The sequence below is a fragment of the Ruditapes philippinarum genome, unplaced genomic scaffold (genome assembly GCF_026571515.1).
Source record: "Ruditapes philippinarum isolate M1 unplaced genomic scaffold, ASM2657151v2 ctg2896_1_1_1_1, whole genome shotgun sequence".
NCBI classification, from domain to species: Eukaryota; Metazoa; Mollusca; class Bivalvia; order Venerida; family Veneridae; genus Ruditapes; species Ruditapes philippinarum.
The window spans coordinates 96158-104425 of record NW_026852975.1 but is presented as its reverse complement, the minus strand read 5'-3'; positions in this window follow the sequence as shown (position 1 = coordinate 104425).

Sequence of the window (8268 nt, the reverse complement as noted above, 5' to 3'; positions counted from 1 at the left end):
CACTTCCTCTCAATGTACTTGATCATTGTAATGAATTCCAACCATTAGTCTTCAAGTTATGCTCTGGACAAAAATAAGCAATGAAATGGTAACAAAGGGCAATAACTCTGTAATTACTTTAGATAGAGTTATGTTTCTTAAGTTCTGCGCTTCCAGTTAGTGTGCTTAACCATTGTATAAAGCTGTTTTGAATTCCAACCAGTAGTTTTCAAGTTATGCCAAGGACAAGGAAAAGTAATGAGTCATGATAGAGTTATGGTTCTTGTGCACTGCACTTCCTCTCAATGTGTTTGTCCATTGTATGAAGTAATATTAAATTCCAACCATTAGTCTTCAAGTTATGGTCCGGACAAAAGAAAGCAATGGAAAAGTAACAAAGGGCAAAAACTCTGAAATTACTTTAGATAGAGTTATAATTCTTGTGCACTGCACTTCACCTTATTGTGCTTGACTATTGTATGAAGTTGTTTTTGAATTCCAACTAGTAGTTTTCAAATTATGCTCTGGACAAGGAAAAGTAACAAAGGGCAATAACACTGTAATTCGTGAAGATAGAGTTATGGTTCTTGTGCACTGCACTTCCTCTAAATGTGCTTGACCATTGTATGAAGTTGTATTGAATTCCAACCATTAGTATTCAAGTTATGCTCCGGACAAGGAAAATGCAACGGACGTCTGGACCGACCGACCGGCCGACCACCACTGGGTGACTCCTATATACCCCCCCCCCAAACTTCGTTTTTGGGGGTATAAAAATGTATATTCACTACACTGACCAATGAAAATCCTTTAATTTGAGTCAGAACTCAGATAAAAGTTTTATAACCTCGTGGCCAGGCTCTATACTGTTGACTGTCCAAGTATAGGTTAGAGTGCATATTGGGTGTTCTTCGTAAATAAGAAAGCTAAAAAGGAACGGAGCTTGCGAAGACACTGTAGCTTTCTTATTTACGAAGATTATCCAATATGCACTCTAACCGGCTTAGTCAGTGTTAGTGCTCCGCCCACTTGCGTTTTATAATATAAAACGTCCAGTTTATATAAAATCTGTTCTATTAAGATTTGAAACCTGAAAATTGGAAAAATCCTCGTCGGTGATTGGCTTAAAGAAATTGGCGAGCACTAAATTCAATTTTTTAACTCAATTTCCCAAAATTTGATAATGAACCATTTCTGAAACGGAAGATGGACAAGTTCATTTGAAATTTTCCGAAAACAAACCTGGTTGACGTCATCTTGTCTAGCAATGCTTCCGAAACTCTCAGCAAGACTGCTAACTTCAGTCACTATTATTAATTTTCTTATGGCAAACACATTTATTGCCCAGCAAACAAACTGAAAAGACGTTGTACCAACGTTGTACTGACGTTAGACCCTGACGTTGGGTAAACGTTGGCAGAAGGTTGGATTTGAAAGTTTTTTAGACGTCAGAAACCGACGTCTATACAACGTCATAAAATGACCTTTATCCAACCTTTTCTGACCATAATCCAACCTTTTCTGACCATTATCTGACCATTATCCAACCTTTTCTGACCATTATTTGAACATAATCCAACCTTTTCTGACCATAATCCAACCTTTTTTGACCATAATCTGACCATATTCCAACCTTATCTGACCAAATTTTCTAACCATGATTTAACCTCATTCAAAACTTTTGGAATATGATTTTTTTTTCATTTTAAAGCTCTTTAATAGGGTTAATAAATAAGCATTCTTATGATTTTAGCAATTTATTTTATACTCGGAATCACAAGTACAAAACAGGAAATGTGGTACTATAACAAATGCAAGATTTACATAATATTTTTTGAAACTATTTAACTTGACGGTATGTACTTTAATAACGTTTTAGAAATTAGATAAACAAAATCCTTCTTGAATATTTAAACACTGACATTTTGTATAGTAAACATCCATGCATGTGTTTTTTCTTATATCACCACTGAACTGATCACACTGAGTTTGGGATTTTTCAATCATCTATCCAACTCATTGTATATTTGTCTTTGTATTTTATAACTGAATCTAGATCTGAATGTATTCTGAATATTTGTTAAAAAACTATAAATAGCAATGTTCATGTATATTCATTAGTATTCTTCTCCTCCACTATGTCGATCTGGGGCACACTTTAAGCGTATCATTACCGTCTCCAACCTGAGATCTCATCACACTTTCTGAAATTAAAAAAATAATAAAATAATCAGTTACAAGCGCAAAAAATAAATCACTGTTACATATTATGAATATACGAAATTCTATCAAAACTCTCCAACTACTTAAAAAAGATACTTATTATTTTTAATTTAGTTTAAACCATATAGTTTCGTGTACCTACTGTATATATGTATAGGATATCGACCGAGTACGAGGTCTTTCCTAAACAGAATTGAAAGATCGAGTACGAGGCCGATATCCAACTTACACACCTTAAAACTATATTAGCTTGAGCAATGGCTGATTCGGAACATTTGATGAAATTCACTAATATTATTTTTAAGACAACGCATATACAGGTAAGCTTTTATCAACGTTCTGCCTAAATAAATATATATTTTGCATTTAAATTTGCTTTCCAAATTAAAATCAAAAAAGCTAAATGTGCATTTTGTCAATAATAAAGAGAGTAGTTCTGTAATAGAAGGTATGTTAAAGAATGAATAATTATGTTGATAGTATTTCGTATCAGACAATGCAGACTCTAGGACATTTGCCCCCGGACAATTGCCCCATTTTTGTCGCACTAATTCAAATGTCACTTGTCATTTCGTGTATAGTTTCTTTTTTTGTATGCCAATGGAAACATTTAAGTTTTATTTATTTATGGATGCTATTTTGACTTTCACAAATTTGCGCGGGAGTTTTTGTGTATTTTGTGCATAATGAAGTTTCGACAATAGGCGATGAATTGTGGTAGCAAACAATTCAACAATAAAATATTTTTTAAAACAGGGAGGGGGCAAATGTCCGTCCCTTCCAAAGATATAAGGGGCAAATGACCGCCACTGCAAAAAGGGGGCAAACTTCCAAGGGGGCAACTGTACGAAGGGCAATGTCCGAATACCCAGCAGGCCACGAAAGACTTACATATGTATATTGGTGGCAAGTGTGAGATATATGAACCAAAACTATATTTTATACAGCAGATTATAAAGTGTTCTAGAATAAAATATGATCGTTCATCATATTTTTTGTGCCCCCACATTAGTGGCGGGCATTTAGATTTACCCTTGTCCGTCCGTCCTTCCGTCCGTCCGTCCGTTCACTTTTGTGTCGCACATAACTCAAAAAGTATTTGACCTAGAGTCATGAAACTTTAGAGGAATGTTGATCAGCATGTGTAGTTGTGCACCTGGGTGTTTTCGTCTGGATATTTTAGTATTTTCAGAGTTATTGCCCTTGACTTAGTAAAATTTTGCAATTTTCAACTTGTGTCGCATGTAACTCAAAAAGTATTTGACCTAGAGTCATGAAACTTTACAGGAATGTTGATCAGCATGTGTAGTTGTGCACCTGGGTATTTTCGTCTGGATATTTTTAGTATTTTCGAGTAATTGCCCTTGACTTATTAAAATTTTGTAATTTTCAACTTGTGTCGCATGTAACTCAAAAAGTATTTCACCTAGAGTCATGAAACTTTACAGGAATGTTGATCAGCATGTGTTGTTGTGCACCTGGGTATTTTCGTCTGGATATTTTTAGTATTTTCAGAGTTATTGCCCTTGACTTAGTAAAATTTTACAATTTTCAACTTGTGTCGCAGGTAACTCAAAAAGTATTTGACTTAGAGTCATGAAACTTTACAGGAATGTTGATCAGCATGTGTAGTTGTGCACCTGGGTATTTTTGTCTGGATATTTTTAGTATTTTCAGAGTAATTGCCCTTGAATTAGTAAAATTTTGCAATTTTCAACTTGTGTCGCACATAACTCAAAAAGTATTTGACCTAGAGTCATGAAACTTTACAGGAATGTTGATCGGCATGTGTAGTTGTGCACCTGGGTATTTTCGTCTGGATATTTTAAGTATTTTCAGAGTTATTGCCCTTGACTTAGTAAAATTTTGTAATTTTCAACATGTGTCGCACGTAACTCAAAAAGTATTTGACCTAGAGTCAGGTAACTTTACAGGAATATTGATCAGCATGTGCAGTTGTGCACCAGGTATTTTTGTCTGGATTTATTTAGTATTTTTAGAGTTATTGCCTTTCACTTAGAAAATTTTTGCAATTTTCAACTTGTGTCGCAAGTTACTCAAAAAGGATTGGACATAGTCCTTAAACCTTATGGGCAGGTTGCTCAGCATATTTAGATTTGCACCTGGGGTTTCGCTTGTGGATTTATTCAGTACTTGTAGAGTTATTTCCCTCGACTTAGTAAAAAGATTGACAGAACAGTGGCGCGGTGGGGGCACCCGTGTCCTATGGACACATTTCTAGTTTATACTAAATCACTTATAACTTTTAAAATCGGAATAAGTATGCTGTCATGTCTGCTATATAATTTAATTGAAGCGTCCATTTTGTTATATTAGGAACTTAATGACAGAATTACTATTACTGTAAAAAACTACGCTATTAACTACATGTTAAATGCTTTCTTCTCATGATGAGTTCATCCTAACTTTGATATGCTATCCATTATTTTGTTCAAAGATTTAATAAAGGTTATGCTGGAATAATTGCTTAGTTAAAAGGGTTTAAATTTTGGATTGCATTTCATGTTTTATTTGTCTGCGTATAGGCAGGTCTATTTTTTCACGTGCATTTCATGACCGGGTCTGTCTGACTAGAACAGACCTGTGCACGTGCAAAAGATAGACCTCATAACGGCCTTTCTTTTGTTTAAACAGGTCTATCTGAAAAATATAGACCTGTCACAAACAATAGAGGAGGTGTGTAACTATTGATTTTGATAAAAATGGCTTCGTGCATTTTATTATAAAATCAAGGGTAATAACTTAATAAGATCACTGTATTTTCTATTATATTTTGAAATATACCTGTCAGGTTTTCATTTTTCTTTTCCTCTTAATATATTTTCATCTTCCTCCTGAACTTTTGACATATGTTGAATTATCATAATTTTCACAATCTGAAAGACGTATTATAATCGTTTTAGAATTTAACCATGTAGTGGAAGGATGTTTGTCTAATACAATAGGCAAAATCAATTACTATTAATCTTAGTTAACTCATAAGGGCATGAAAAACTGACATAACAAATACCAAATTAATTCTACTCCCGCAAAAATTGATATTGTTATTTTTTATATTTAATGTAATTTATACAAATGCGCATACAACATCAAAGAAATTCACATGTTACTGTCATTTTTATAGATATCATCTCTGCCCAGCATGATCCGATCTGCTAAGTGTACAAACGTTTTATAATACGAGCATACAACTTGTTGATAAGCAGGCTAATTAACAAACTATTACTTTTATTGATTTATAACTATGATAATGTGTTTTCTGGTTGATAATAATTTATGTTGTTTGATTACATTAATAAAAAGATAGCTAGTCAAAAACAATGTGCTTTCAGATATATCTTACCAAAGTCGTATCATTTACATGTATCAAATGCCATGAATCATTATCATTATATAAGAAACACATGGTATGCTTACAGTATAGGTAAAGTACTTCAATTAACAACGAGTAGTTTAACAACTACACAGATATCAAAATCAAACTGTGCATCTGATACATGTGTTAATGACTGGCCCCTCATGTAAGGGAAATTCATGTTGATAAGAAATAAGAGGACACTTTATTTACCAGCATTTGAATAATAAGAGTCTAACGTACTGCATTTAACTTTTTATTGATTTCAATTGCTAGGATATTTCCTACCATTGATTGTGCATTTATTTGGCATGGCGATATAGTATGGGAAAATGATCCGATTATACAGACTGTTCTATAGCAAATAAAGTGTTCTTATGTGGAAACAAAATTTTTATCTCGCGAAATCACGTGACATTAAGTTTTACCAGTCAAACATTACAATGATCAAATAACCATCGAATCCATGCAAACATGCGGGAAATTAGCATTGATAAACAATATATAATGATTGCCTACCTTTTTCTTTTTGTTTGGAATATACATCTTCTCTGTCAAACCGTCGTTTTTTTGTCCGCCAATACAGTTGAATTTCAAATCCGATAAGTCGCAAATTCGAATTTACTAAATTATTTACCACTATAAAATGAAGCCCTCAAAAATGATAACAACTTCATTGTAAATAATATAAACACTTCTTAGACTAATTCGAGGAGATAAGATATTGTTTAAACGAAAATAGAGCAAATATATTTCATACTGATCTGCGACTATCCGTTTACCGAGCGCCAACTATCGAATATCGTACGTTAGCCACCCACGTGATACTGTTGTTTTGATGGAGAAAATAAATATATAATTTTCCCTTTCTAAACTTAAACTTAAAATTCTCGCTGTTTATGCTTTTATTAATATATATATTGGTTTCATAAATTAAATTCACCTATTGTCAGATTACCGACCAAAACCCGACGTCGAGTCGACGTCAAAATGAAACGTTTGTTAGACGTCGGGGATTCAACGTCGGTTTGACGTTATATGAAGGTCACCGACGTCGCGACCAAAATTCAACGTTGATCCAACGTTGTGTCAACGTCGGGTGTTTGCTGGGTGTTTTATTTATTTATTTATTTTATTGTTGCGGCGTGCCGATTTTTCGTGCGATTTTTCTTTGTATTATTTCTCGCTCATGTCTTTCTTTCTTTCATATATATTCATTCTTGGGCGGGAGTGGTCTTATAAAACAATAAAAAATAAATATCACTGCGGTATACCGTACCCCGGATATTGCTCGATATTATGAGGACTTTCATCCCATTTCGCGACTTTGAACGGGGAACGAAGGTAAATTCAGCGACGATATTTTCCAAACTAATGGCTATTTCATCTATCTCAACGGGTTTTATATATCTAGAGGTATTTTTGTAGCTCTAAAAGACGTAAAAGTATTACAGGTATTTGTAAAATTGATTAAACTACCCCTAAACGATCCGCTGCTCACTAGGAAATACTGACCGCGATACTATAGAATCGTTAGAAATTATTATATTACCAATATAAAAAAAATAAATCGAGCATTTTTTTCATTCACAATCCAAGTATGCTTTGTCCAAATTTCAGGCAAAAAGTGTGAAAGTACAAAAAGATACAGACCAAAAAGGATACAAGAAAGTGTACCGAGTATTGATTTTAAGTGTACAGAGTATTGCAAAATAGCCCAACTTTAGTGTACACTGTATTGCAAAACAGAATGAGCACATTAGTATGGAAAATCGATATTTTGTCTAATTTCACGTCTGTTTATTCCATTTCATTTTGCTGATAATATACTGTTTATATGATATTTATTTCAACAGTGCATTTTCAGTGTTATTACTGTTCTTTCCCTACCGGCAAATGCAGATATTTAATTTCCCATTTGATTGAAAATCACACTATGGATGAAATAAAGTGTGTGCAGGGTCGGAAGCAGGGTCGGGAGCAGGGTAGAACCATTAAAATTGACGATAAACATCTTTAAATACATGTCTCAAGAAACTGGGATCAAGGAGACCCATCTCTGAATAGAAGGAGAAGAAACAAAACATATTTAGATGGCATTATAATAGGTTTGCAAGTTTGCTTTAAGAAACGTATCGACACACTTAGTAAAGTATTGGCCCGAGGGCTTATGCCGTCCAAGCATGTTGGTATCGTCTTAACCTTTTAATGCATGAACATATTGCGAAAAAAGCCTGTTTTCATTGATTTTTAAAAGCCTCTTGTTACAAGTTCAAACTGCTATGAAACTATAAAAAAAATGCTTCAATACTGATCAAACTGGGCACAAATGTTGGCTGGACCATAGCCTTTAGAATAGCATGCTCAATTTTAAATTTCCAGCTACCATGGGGACGTCTGAAAATTGCCAAAAATCTCTATTTAGCGTTTTTTCCCCATCAAAATTGATTTCAAGGTGCAGCAACTTCTCAATTGATTGAGATAAAGTCTAAGGTTTTCGGCGTTGATTACACGGTCGTTTCAATCGACCTGAGGCCATTTTAGCCCCCCCCACAAGTCCCAAATCTTCTCGGCGATTAGAGGGGCTACTGTCCCACTTCAAACTCCAAAACAGAAGGGGGCACATCCCCCTGTGGCACCCCCTTGATGTACCTTTATAAGGGGGGGGGGGGCGCCGAAAAAGTGATCAC